At 32.4% G+C, this 14,430-nt stretch overlaps 1 non-coding gene across 1 annotated transcript; it reads right to left on the bottom strand.

Annotated features, from left to right (window-relative positions):
• Positions 1-7,047: 7,047 nt before the first annotated feature.
• Positions 7,048-7,119, bottom strand: Trnad-guc. Its single transcript has one exon. It is a non-coding gene; the product is annotated as a tRNA-Asp (tRNA).
• Positions 7,120-14,430: the final 7,311 nt, after the last annotated feature.

Raw genomic sequence — 14,430 nt, 5'->3', positions numbered from 1 at the left:
TCAACAAGAACACATTTCTTGCAAGCCTCCCGGTGTTGCAGATGTCTATAGGCGGTGGTAGTCACTTTCCATTGTGAGCTTCCAGAGCGATTATCGCCTATGAAATCATAAAAAAATGATCTTACGACCACGGATACTTCCAGCAAAAATACCCGTAACATGGACCGACTAGGTTCTAATACTACTCATTGTTTCTTATTCGCTCAATAGACATTTAAAGTATAATAGAAGCGAATAAAAAGCCGTTGAATTTATTGAATCAAGTCAGTAAATCAAAGCGTTTGTTTAAACTCAAAAAAAAGTACTATAAAACTAGCGTAAAAAATGTTAATAAAACTGCCATTTTTACGAAACGACCGGCAGCCGAACATACGTGCCATTTAAATCATAAACGAAGCCATAGAAATTCATTTCGACTATGCGTGTATTCACCAGCATGTAGCTAAAATTATTATACTGTAAATTTAAAACAATTTAAATACCTTTACGAAAAGTTTCAAAGGTATTATTTCTATTATGTACAAGCGGCATCCTCTTGATTGACTTGTTTTTTTAAAAATAAAAGTAATAGTAAGTTTGTAATAATTAATATATTTTGCAAAGGAAGGAATTGGTCACCATAATTGGGTTAGTCTAGTATGGTAGACAGAGCCCATAGTATTTTTTCAATTTATCATCGTTAGTCTAGAATGTATCAATTTTTTTTTCAAATAATCAGCTGTAAGCTACTAACTGTCGCTGCTCTATATTTGGCATCGTATTACGATTATAAATACCTTTTTCAACCTCAGACGCTTTGTATTCCTTATAAATTTATTTTCTTTCCTCCTACTTACACTTACATACAGCTTTTCTTACTTGGAAGGTTAATTGAGGATTAATCACATGACAAACTATGAGGTATACTCAATTATGTAAAGTAAACCCTTAAATGTCAAGGTTGTAAAGACAGGGAATGCCTTACCATGTCATCCGGCTTATTCTATTTTATGACGATCTGTGAAAGGGGAAGGAAGTAAAAAGTCCTTCAACTTTTATTCCTTTATTTCTTGCCCACAAAGGTGCTTGAACTTACACCCTTTGAGGAAAAATCACAATGCTTTTTTCTTTGATTATTATTTATATGTCTCGACAGAGTGTCAAACCTGAGAACCAACCAGCAGTTGGCCACTATTTTTTTCGACGCATACACGAACATTAGTACAATAGTATGACATTTGACTAGTTTTTTTTTATATATATATATATATAGGTAGGGGGGACTAGCAAATGTTGTTAAGTGGTTGCAACCTGATGTTAAGTTGTCACCACCGCCTATCGGCATTGGCGCTTTTAGAAATATTAACCATGAATTACTTCGCTAATGCGCCGCCAACCTTGGGAACTAAGATGCTACGTTCCTTATGCCTGTAGTTGGCACTGGCTGACTCACCCATCAAACCAGAACACAACAAAACTGAGTATTGCGGCTTAGCAGTAGAATATAATATGATGAGTGGGTGATACCTACCCAGATGGGCTTGCACAAAGCCCACCTCCAAGCATATTAATAAGTTGTATCGTTTGTTTTAGTTCTTCTGTAGTGCGACACTCAACTTAGACATATAGGATAATAATCTAAGACAAACTATAAACATAAATGATAGATATAAATAATTTAACATTGTAATCAAGAATTTACAAAAAAATTATACCGCCGAGTTTCTTTCGTCGGTACTTCTCAGGTCTGAGTTGTTTTTATCCGAACCAGTCGTAGAATTTTGACATTCATTATGGAAATGTAATACTTCTATGTTGAATAAAGGTGAAAGAAAACTTTGACAAAAATCATTGTATCTGAAGTATGTTTTTGTTACGATTTAACTTTTGGTCGTGGACGAGTAACATGATTTCTATTCAGTCTGCTTAATTTTGTTTTTTATATCGTTTATAATAAAAAATCTAATTAAACTTACTTTTATGAATGAACTAGTTTGATAGATTGTGCGGTTGCCTTACCAACGCCAACCCGCATTGGAGCAGCGTGGTGGAATATGCTCCAAAACCTTCTCCTCAAAGGGAGAGGAGGCCTTTATCTCAGCAGTGGGACATTTACGGGCTGCTAATGCGGTTGCCTTAATTTTTCGTTTTTAAATTCTTAGTCAGCAGCAGTAGGCTGATCTACCAGACTTGATACAAGGCCAACACCCTGGGGAAATCAAGACTCCTTTTCTAAACCCTCTGAGGCCCTTAATGAAGGGACAAATGGTTCTCGACTGTTATTAAATTTATTAGTATGATTTAAATCGGCATTTAGATCTTAATCTATGACTACATACTATATATTCAATGAAATGATTATTATTTCGAAATCCCCAGCAATGGCGAAATAATATCACAAATTATCCATGTAACAATGTACAACAGTCCATGTAGAGTGTTCACTTTTTTATTATAAACATATTTTCTCACCCAGTGAAGAAACGGCTTTATTATCTCTCTGACGATAAATGTTTTTCTGATCATGTAAAATATAATAATAATCATGCATATGTACGCAAACACATCGAGTGCACTTTCTATTTCCTTATTTTCATAGTCCTATAGGACGTAAATTCCGATACGGATACACATAGAACAGAAGAACTCGACACTGAATATGAATCTAAGAAATATAAGCTAGCAACTAGACCAACGAGGCTGTCAGCTCATTGCACGAAAATGATAAAAAAATATTGATAATTATTGTTGATCAATGATTTGTCCTGATGTAGTAAGAGTTACTCGTATAACCTTCAATGTTCGTTTTGAATCTTGGTCATGTCTGTATGAGCTTGTATTTAACTTAAAGCAAAGTCTAAGATATGATCTGGTATAATCTTCTATGTTAAATTGGCTTATTAATTCTATTTTTATCATAAAATTTTAATGGGGACCTGTCAGTAGTGAAATTAATGCCTTTGAAAAAATCTTCGTTTTCCCGGAAATACTGAAAAATTATGATAATACGTTTTTTTATATACACTTCCCTGATTATTTCTCGAATATTTTTATTTACTTCCTGATTCTTATCTTTTAAAATGCTTCTTAAATCTAAATCTTGTTCTGAAATGTAATCAAACGAATATTTGTATTTGTTAGTGAAAAGTTGATTGAGAGAAAAGTCTATGGTTTGGTTAAATATAATGTATTACAATGTTAGGGTTAGTAATTTTTGGGTTAGTCCTTAAATATATGCAAATCTGTATTAAAAATAGTTACTGTATAAATTTTGACTTCGTGAAATGGTGGCAAGAATGCTAGTTTATTACATAAATAGTTTTAATAAAATATTTGTCACTGAATTAATTTTCTACGGATGAGAATTCAATAAAATATTATGCGACTATGTTAACTTTTTTTCTTAATATAAATATTTTTAGGATGGGTTATTGGCGGTTATTAAAATTATTGAAATTTAGAGGATTCGTCTCCTGACTCTGTAAAAAGCTGATCTGATAATGAATAAAGTTTAATATTAATAATAAAAAAATGTCTTGACAAATGTATGAATATTTTAAAATCAATAAAATTGTTCATGATTCTTGAAGAATTTATGCAATTTATAAACTATATAACATTGATTTATTTGACAACACGTTCTGCAACTCAAATTCAACACGGTTCAAAATGGATTTACGTAAACCCTGACAGTTTTGTTGCCTTTGTGAGTATATGTTGTTAATAGCTAGATTGGCTTGCTGTCCATTAGGATTTTGGTAGTAAGTGAATAGGGGGTGCATCTGTTGAGTGTTTCTCGTACACTTATGCAGTGAGAAATTAATATTTTCTACACGTGTTGGTTTTTCCGTCTCAATTTCATGAGATCTTTATAAAACTCTATGACTAAATTGTTATATATGATGACTATACTATGACTAATTAGGTAATAAGCCCGTTTCTTCACTGGGTAAGAAAATATGTTTATAATAAAAAGGTGAACACTCTACGTGGACTATTGTATATTGTTACATGGACAATTTGTTATATTATTTCGCGATTGTTGGGGCCTTCAAAATAATAATAATTTCATTGAATATATAGTATGTAGTCATAGATTAAGATCTAAATGCCGATTTAAATCACTAATAAATTTAATAACAGCCGAGAACCATTTGTCCCTTCATTAAGGGTTTCAGAGGGTTTGGAAAAGGAGTCTTGATTTCCCCAGGGTTTTGGCCTTGTATCAAGTCTGGTAGATCAGCCTACTGCTGCTGACTAAGAATTTTATTCCAGTTCCGATAACCGTATCAATAATAGAAGAGGTCGTCAGACACAACAGTACAATAGTCCACGGCGTCGGATGCATGTATGGCTTACTGCTCGTTGACAAATGTTGGATAATTAATGGAAACATTTTTTATTACTGGTACCAGTGTTTGCTTAGGAGTCAAAATTCGTTCTATATCATAAATAGGAAAAAAATATATATTCTTACATCCAAATTATTTTACTTCATAATTCTTAAGCTGTTCGTACCCAAGCCAAAGGAAATTCGGTTAACAAACAGAGAAGAACTGAAGAAGTAATGAACTATTTTTTCCTTCTTTATTTATAAATAGTTAGCGGTAATACGGAAAACATAATTGCCTGATTGGTAATAGTAGTAGTAGTCTACGCTTGATAATGTCTTCACTTGTATTAGCAATGTGGTAATGTAAACGAATTAAGGAGTCAGTTTATCCATTATTAAATAATAAGTATATATGGATTATACATAATATAAAAATTTTGTACAGTTATTTGATATTTCTAATTAATTTTCAGATATGGCAGAAAGATAGCAGTAAAATATTACTGGAGTATTCGGAGGATCGAGGAGTCTCTCAAATTGGTACTGGTTTTACATTGGAATAAAATTTCTGTAATCGGTCATAGGAGATACTTTTTAGTCGATTTATGTATTTATGTAAGTTAAAGTGATATACACTTTTCGTAAAAAAATAAATATACTAAGAATTCAAATTGTTAAGAAAACTATTTTGATGGTCTAGTTAATTATAAGCCTGGAAATCAGCCTGCCTGTCTGGCGTGAATTACAATTCCGGGTCGGGTTACTAAAAAGTTATTGGATTATTGGGAAAAAAAAAACTCTCAGTTCCATCGCCCGATCCGGTTGTATTGAATTTCCGTCACATCAAATTATGTGTTGGGTCACTATTTTCACCAAACTCACACTATTTAATTCATTAACTCCAACATTGTTTGTTCGTTTCAGCTTTTTCTGTGGCGGCTTCGGCACTTAACATAGTTTCTCTGTTATGAGACAGGGCCAGCATGTTAATGCATGTTCCACACTAGGTTCATCCTCGTTCCCAAGGACCAATGTCAGTCCATCAGGTCACTTGCCATTATCACGCATAATTCTACGGGGTTCAATAAAAGCAGGAACGTTACTGGTGGCAAGAGCAAGGGCTTTTTAGGTTCATTGTATCATTAAGAGCTGATATCTGAATTCCTTGAACAAGAGATACCATGTAATCTGAAAATGTCCACTTCCTTTCTGCTTGTACTTTATATTATGAACAGGAGAGAGAAAGGCCGGAAGGTCAACACTTAAAATTTTCCTCACGTCGATGCCAATATATGGAATAGGACATCTAGCTTGACTTACAAGATTTTTACGATGTAGTGGTGTGATACCAGTACCACTAGCAGATCCGCTAGAGAATGACGTAATGACGGCATGTGTTTTCATCTTTAATCTGTAAAAAAATGTTTTTGATTGGTGGAACTGGAAGTACAGTCACTTTAGGTATTAATTCTATGGAAAAACCAGTAATCTCTTGAATGACAATTTACACTGTTATGTTTTTGTTAAATATTGTAAAATTTTACCGAGTTTTAATTTAATTAACATTTGATAAGCAAGAGAAAGAACTTTACCAAAAATATAATAATACTCTATATACTGTGATGTACCATTTATAACTTATATGGGTTTATATTAAAGATGTTTATTAAGAACAATATATTCGTTGGAATTTTGATCTTTCTCTACATATACACTTTAGATGAGAGCCCAAGATAGCTTCTAACAAAAGGACGAAAAGACAGTGCCATAACTATCTTAGAAAATGCAGCTGAGAAAAATAAAATCAATCTAGATAAGAATTCTCTTCGAAAGCTATCATGTGAAGAGAGCACAAGCGTTAGTTATGTCAAGCTATTGAGAGATACGTTTCGATCGAAAAGGTTAAGAATGAGGTTGTTAGTTTGTCTCATGTGATGGACAAGTTAAATCTTTGTATATATGTCATATATAATGATAAAATTGTATAACGTTACAAGAAATCAAGTATATACATCAATTTTGGTTTATTGCCATTGGTCGATATTTCAGGAATTGTGTTTGCAATATTTATCATGATAAAGCTTACAAAGAAAATACTTCTAATTCATTCGTTATTCGCTGGTGCTGTGCTATGTATGGTGCACCATTTTTTAATAGATAAGATAAGCGCAATGCATATTTTGTTATGACTCGCACAAAAAAATTTAGTTTCTCATGATGTAAATTCAGATTTAACTTGGCTATCAATTTAAGTATTCTTGGATGGCATGTTTATAATTTATTTTCATTTCATAATTTATATGTACACATCGGAGCTGTTTCCGACGTATACCTAAAATCCAATGCACGCTTTGTGTTCCTTGCTTGGCTTATTCGGATCCATCATCGTGCCACACACTTCGCTCATGGTAATAAAGAAAACAATTCAATAAACAATAATAACATAATATTCACAATTAATTTATTTGTCCTGCTATTAGCTACAAAGAAAGGAAAGAAATGTTCATTTAGGACAGGGTACCACTATAAAGAGTATAAAAAATAAAAATAAAGAATAATTTGTAAAATAGTTGTATTAAGCTATTATCTGGTTATAACAAAACAAAATTATGGTGAAAATATAATGCTGACATTTCGTAGTCGATGGATAGGTGGCACGCGAATAGTATTGGCTAATTGCTTACAAAAATTTTATTCAATATATTTAACAAAGGTCAGATAAAATAACAAAACATCTCCCCGGCGGGGAATCGAACCCCGGTCTCCCGCGTGACAGGCGGGGATACTTACCACTATACTACCGAGGATGATAGAAACCGAACAAAATACAGGTATAAAATACGTTCTCAATCCAAAAAAAGTTATTTTATTATAGAATTGAATAGAATACATACCTATATGATTTTTATTCATGGATATTCTATACGAGCTTGTAAATCAGAAATGTTATATTCTATTTCGAAATGCTAAAAGTTCGTGTAAATTTAAAACGTTTTTGCAATTAATAAAAACAACAATGTCCAAATACACTCAATTATTTTAACTGATATTCGTCCAATTTGTAAGTGTATATACGTATCAGTATTGAAACTATATATATAACTACCTAGGGCAGCACATTTGATTTAATATTTATTTATTGCTCGTAAATATTTCACTTCATCGACCATGGAGTTCGTCACATTTTTGACGACCTCCATGGTCGGGTAGTGTGTACACCGGTTTTCATGGGTAACGCTACTCTGAGGTCCCGGGTTAAATTCCCGGCCGAGTCAATGTAGAAAAAGTTCATTAATTTTCTATGTTGTCTTGGGTCTGGGTGTATGTGGTACCGTCGTTACTTCTGATTTTCCATAACACAAGTGCTTTAGCTACTTACATTGGGATCAGAGTAATGTATGTGATGTTGTCTAATATTTACTTTCGGACAAATGTCTTCTATATCGTTCAGATGTTTTTTTCAAACATATGCCACAATCCTGATGCAATAATGGTTTTGTGGATATATCATTTGAAAATCTATACGTGCATGTTTTCCTTTAACGCCGAGCATAAGTTCTAGCACAAATTAAGCAGATGAAAATTCGTGTTGCTTGTTTGTACCTGAAATTTCCGGTTAAGAATCACGCGGTCTACGCATTGCGCTATTTCGGCTTTTTTATAACAACTGGTGCATTTAATCTACATACTTGGGGGTAGGGTTTTTGTGTAAGCCCGTCTGGATAACACTAACTATATTCTAGAACCTAACAGCAATACTTAGTGTTGTTGTGCTCGAGCTTGAAGAGTGAGTGAGCCAATTTAACAACAGGTCAAAAGGACATAACATCTCCGTTCCCAGAGAAAACCGCGGGCGAAAACTAGTAAATAACATTTCGTATTAATTATGATTTTTTGCAGAATATGAGGAAACCTGCATGTGTCTAATTTCAACGAAATTCTGCCACATGTGTATTCCACCAACCCGCATTGGAGCGGCGTGGTGGTATGCTTCAAACCCTCTCCTCAAAGGGAGAGGAGGCCTTAGCCCAGCAGTGGGAAATTTACAGGCTGCTAATGTAAAAAATGTAATGTAAAAATGTAGCTGAATTTGTTATTGGTCTTGATTTTGATTACTTTTTTCCATATAATTGATAAAACAAATTTTATTTAAATCAATAATTACACTAAATAATGTACGTTTATTGGAAACATTCCTTTATTCATTTTCTAAATTTGAAATGAAATTTATTGAGCTACAAAATCGGCTTATTAACGTCTAGATTTATAATTAATTGGTATATTTCGTAACTAAGGATAATGGTTCCGTATAGCTTAATTGGTAATTATTTTTTTACTAGATAAAAACTCGGCTTCGCTCGGGTAAAATAAATAAAATTAAACAAATACGGTTTATTATTTATAAAATTTAATGTGGATAAGTTTCCATTGAGTTTACCGAAATTATTATTTGCAACACACTTACTGAACGCACCTGTAAACGTCAAACATGGCCGCCCATTGAACTTCATGTCATGTAATTTCATGGATTTAATTTCGAAGTATCTCGATTATATGTATTTTGCGGATACATGTTGTTGATTAAAAAATCTATATTTTACGATAGATTTCGATCGGGTCTATCGTAGACGTGCACGAAATTATTGTCATATAGAAAAATAATTCATCGAAATAGTTCACGTCAAATGGATATGACATATATTCATTTTTACTAGAAATTTCTAGAAGACTTACAGCGTCGTCATTCTATTTCGATTTGTATGGTTGGTTTTACTTGCAGTGCTATTCTTTAAAAATATTTTGATACGTGTATCCTTCCAACATTATTATTATTGTTAGAGTTTTTTTTTTACACGTTGTTTAACTATAATTTATTAGAATAATTTAATAAATAATATGTCGATTGACAATTTTTAGAATATGTCGTAATGTAATAAATTAAATTTTTCACGATAAATACTGGCCGAATGTCTGATACTGGCCGGTAAGAATAAGAATGTCAAGAAATCGAACGCGGTGGCAGTGTTCCCCTCCTCGTATAACCTGGGTTCCTTCAAACAAGGCGTGAAGAGGCATCTAGCGGGTCGGCCTGGCGAGGACAACAGTGCAGTTCATTCTCCCTGACTGTATTGGCGTCTTTGCGTGAACTCCACTACCAGTTACCATCAGGTGCAGTAGTCATATGCCTACCTGGTTAATAGGTATGTATATAAAAATACATTGATACCAGATAAGGGAACTTGATTCATCAATAGAGAATTTAAGGAAATTTTGATAGGAATTTTTATTTTGAGGGCGCTGATTGGACAAATGAATCGCTGAATAATGTCAGAAATGCTCTAACATGTTTTTATATAATTTTCGCATTTGAATCCGGTGTACATAACGATAGTATTAACAATTTTATACTATCCACTTCTCATTGAAGTCAGTTACAACATTGCCGTGCGTAGTACCGATAAAAAGTTCAACAAAAGCCTAAGCGACCAGTGAATACCTTTACTAATAAATAAGGAGACCTTCTTTTTTGTATTGCCTAACTGAAACTTATACCAGAAAGTGCATCGGGTTTCGGTGAAGGTTTTAGTATATAAGGTTTTAATGGCCTTGTGATTTAAATTTTATACTAATAACGTGAAAAACGTGTTATATTAGTTTTTTTCAATCAGTAATATGTACTTTATTAATAAAATTAATTGGAATTTGAATAATTATCTTTTTCATAAACATTCCATGTACACGGAGTAGTTTTATTACATACATTTTGTGCCGTAAAATAGCTAAATTGTTATATTTTCTGCTGCAGTGCACCTTAATGATTTAACTCGATTTTAAGTCGAGGCAAATTGCGAACAGGCAGTGAGCGAGTTTCAAAGTAAATAAACTGTTATGACAGAGCAGAGGTGAGAATGCGTCATCCCGACGTTCACCGCGGAACGAATGAGTGACACTTTTCAAGGTGCAGTTTTCAGTTAACACATTAAATGTTGAAATAATACACAAAAACATATGTACTAAAGATTCGATGCTTAAACAAGATGTAAATTCAAAATGTACTACGCTCCTATGAGCGCTTTCGAATACTTAAAAAAAAATAATTAAATATACTATTGCTGTATTAGAATAACTTATCATACTACTTATATATCCAGCATGTAAATAAATAAACAATATAACTATGTTTTTTCTGATTTACGTCTATACTTATATTATAAATGCGAAAGGGACTGTCTTTTACCACTTCACACAAACCGCTTAACCGATTTAGATTAAATTTGTTATGGAGATAGTTTGAGTCTCGGACATAGTTTGGTATGGAATTTCGGGCGATATTATAGTGTTAAAAATATTTGCCTAAAATTTAAGTATCTTATGTACTTTAAATGTTAGCTATAGGTATATGTGCTATTATATCAAAACGTAGGTTCGCTAAAACTCATCAAATCAAGTCATAACAAAATATTTTTACCGAAATCGACTTTTACGAATGCCTTTGAATCGTCGAACGTTTCGGTTTGAAACGTGAATTCGATCAAGAAAAATCGGCAAGTCTATTAAAAAAATAACAACAGACAACTATTTAATTTCTACGCGAGATCCCGTGACCATTTATTACTTGGTGTTTTGTCAGATTTTTTTTATAGCATTGTTATCAGTATGGCAGGAGACTCACCTGGTAGGAAGGGACTACGACTGCTCACGGACATTTGCAATAACAGAAGAATTTTATGAAATGAGGAGGCTCTTTTCTTGAAGATTCCCAAGTCCAGTTTAGAAAAACCGTCAGCAAAAGAAATAGAAGAATTATTATATTACGAAGTAAAAAGGATTTGGATATGGGCTTAATAAAATTATCTTGAAGTTGGTTTAGTCACAGCTCAAGACCTCGGAATGTTAAAAATCCGTTAAGTTTGAAAATGAAAGACTGGAATATTTAATTTATTTCTATTTATTGGAAGATCATAATCAAATGAATTTGACGACTAAAGTTTTTATTTTGTTATTGTTGTTTTGGGTTTGTTTAGTTTAACCCTGTTGGATCCTCTTGCGAATGTTGATTATACAGAAGGAAACAAAAAGTGAGAAATCAGAAGAGTTTAAAATCAGGGATAGCGTTCTTTTCTTTTTTGTAGTACCTATAGATAGGCGGACCGTCAAATGAGCTACTTGATGGTGAGTTGACCACTCACTATATATATATATTTTTAAGCGTTAATATCTACATAGATATTACACTACAACACTAATAGTAACATCCCTTACATCGCCAATACACCATCAACCTGGAAACTGAGATGTTATATCCTTTGTGCCTGTAGATGCACTGGATAATTCACTTTTTGAACCGGAACACAACAATTCTAATCATTGCTGCTTAGCGATAGAATAAATGATGTATGGGTGGTATCTACCCTATACTGGCTCCACTTCTTGTAATGGCTGAACTGTTTTAATAATATTGATTAAGATTTTATTTGGTTTATTTTATTTTTATTAGGACAACCAACAGCAGATACAATATCACATCCAAAACAAAATAAAAAAAATATATTTTATAATTATCAAGGCAAAAGTTCTACTACTTACAGATAGTCTCACCATGCATTATCATATTACACAATGTTATTATTGAAAATATAATTTAACATAAGTATTGTATTTAAAAATAAGAAATATAATACATTTTTTAAACTAAAAAAAAAGAAAAGGTTTAGAAAAGCTTTAAGTAAGTTTTTGGGTTATTTTTATTACTTTCAAATGTAGTGTGAAAATGAAAATCTAGATTTTTTTAATGAAACTAGCTGTGTCAGCATGTTATCGTTCCGACCCCGTTGAAGTGAACACGCGACGGTGTTTGCACTTTTGATAAGAAAAAAAAAAACACATATTTGGGAGTTCGAAATTTGAACACCAAGTTCCGTAGCAGTTTATTAATTTTGTTTTTATTCGATATTTTTTGTTTATGAAAGTGACAATATTTTGACAATGTTTGATGTGGGGTAGTAAAAATATGTATAATTTATTGTTGTTTTGTTTACATATATCTATTGGCACTTCGAAGGTACGACCGATTCTTATGCTGTGAGGCTCTCTTATGCCAGCATAAAGCCTCCTCGTCGCCGCTCTCTACTCTCTAATCCCATGTGTGCTACTTATTATTATGTGTTTTTATACATAATTATAATAACAATAACGGTATATTAAAGAAACTGTAGGTAATCTTTTACTTGGTGGTAGCACTTTGTGCAAGCCAGCCTGGGTATATATCATCTATACTTATCATACCGCCTTTACCGCATTTTACCGCCAAAATGCAATACTTAGTAATGTTATATTTTAGTTTGAAGGGTGGGCAAGCCAGTGTAACTACAGCTAATATATTATCTTTTTTTCTATATGTCGATAGAATATCTGAGCGGTCGATATTAACCCAGACGGGTACAAAGCCCTACTAAAAATTAAATACTATACTTTAAATAAATCTTGACTGTTTTGTAGATAATTGTCATGGCAAAAATATTGTAATAAAAATACAAGTTAATGAAAAACCCAATCAAAGTTTTTTTACGAACAACTAGACCCTTTGTTAGCTAAGAAACGTCTTGGAGATACTCAGTAACTCTGAAAGTGACCTGAGTGTTTTAATACCTGTTTTGCGGAACCCTGAAAAGCCGAATTGGAAGCATCATTCATATTGCAGTGGCTACATTATCTCTATTATTTATTCCTACCGTTTCGACTTCAACCCATTTGTCCGTTCTGTGAATTTCGACATTGTTTATTTAAAAGACCACCAAAATCTGCAGAAGCAACATTATTGCAATGTCGCTGCCGTTGCTATTTTAATTATATTATTTGCGTTGCGATAACGTATTAAATAAATAAAATCTAAGTTGGATTACACACACACTATTTAGTATGGTTTGTATATATGTATATGTGTATCTTTACAGACATGTTATCCGTGCTTTTTATTTATCCGTGTATCCTATTCTGTATATATATATTGTATTTTAATTTTTGTGTGCCTGCACGTTTTCATTACAAACATCGCAATTTAAGTGTCAGAATTAAAAACCCTTGATTATTTATATGTTTAGATAGACTGTTAAGGGTGAGAATGAATGTGTGTAAATTAGTATGACGTTTGGTGAGCGTCAAGCGTAGCTGTTACGCACACCAATATAATAAAGTTGCCTCGTCTTTTTTTAGTTCTTTTGAAGTGCGATACATTATCTATATATAGGTTTAAATAATCTAAATTAATAAGCTTTCCTGTGTATATAGATATTTTTATGCCTTATAATTATGAGTCTCCGTGAAATTCTGGATTCCTTAGACGGCTTGAATAGTATTCTGGAAAATTAAATTTTATTTCAGTCACATGATCAATATCAGGTGAAACCCAATAATAATTGCTATATACTTCTACTTATTTGCTTGGTATTGTTTTAAGTATATTGATTCTCCGACCCTATAAGATAGTTTTTTGGAAATATATTCATTGAGATGGGTTATATTATCCTCGCGTATCATATTAATCGTTTTCCTGAGGAGGATGGAACTGGGATGACCTTGCAGCTATGCAGTGTACACTTGTAAAGTAAGGCTGCGGTTGTGTAATATTCAAACGATTCTCTATAGCATTTCCCATCTGAAACGAAGTCGGCCATCGTAAATGTTTCAATTCTAAGCGAATGACTTAATTTTTCAATTTTTGAAATACGTATTATAGGTTATCAATGGATATAAACGATTTTTTTTATCTGGAAAACACATTAAATGGCAAATACTAATTTTCGAGGGGAAAACTTTTTTTTCAGATTTATGTGAGACAGTTCTCGAAGTATAAACTTTTTATTTATTTATATGCATACAATCAGTGAAGATATTAGGCGAAGACATAATCACAATTAATAAGATAGAATTGATAACTTATTCAAGTCTAAGTCTAGTAATAAAAAATAGTTTTGTGTTTATTACATCTAAAAATTATTTCGTACATGATTACCTACTCTTTTTCGTATCAATTTTACCAATTTGATTTATTTAAACATTTAACACACGAAACACTTAAAATGAAAAAAACAACACAAATAATTTATTCTGTTATGTAA

Source organism: Vanessa atalanta, chromosome 4 (genome assembly GCF_905147765.1).
Source record: "Vanessa atalanta chromosome 4, ilVanAtal1.2, whole genome shotgun sequence".
Taxonomy (NCBI): domain Eukaryota; kingdom Metazoa; phylum Arthropoda; class Insecta; order Lepidoptera; family Nymphalidae; genus Vanessa; species Vanessa atalanta.
This window is presented reverse-complemented; position numbering and strand designations above follow the sequence as displayed.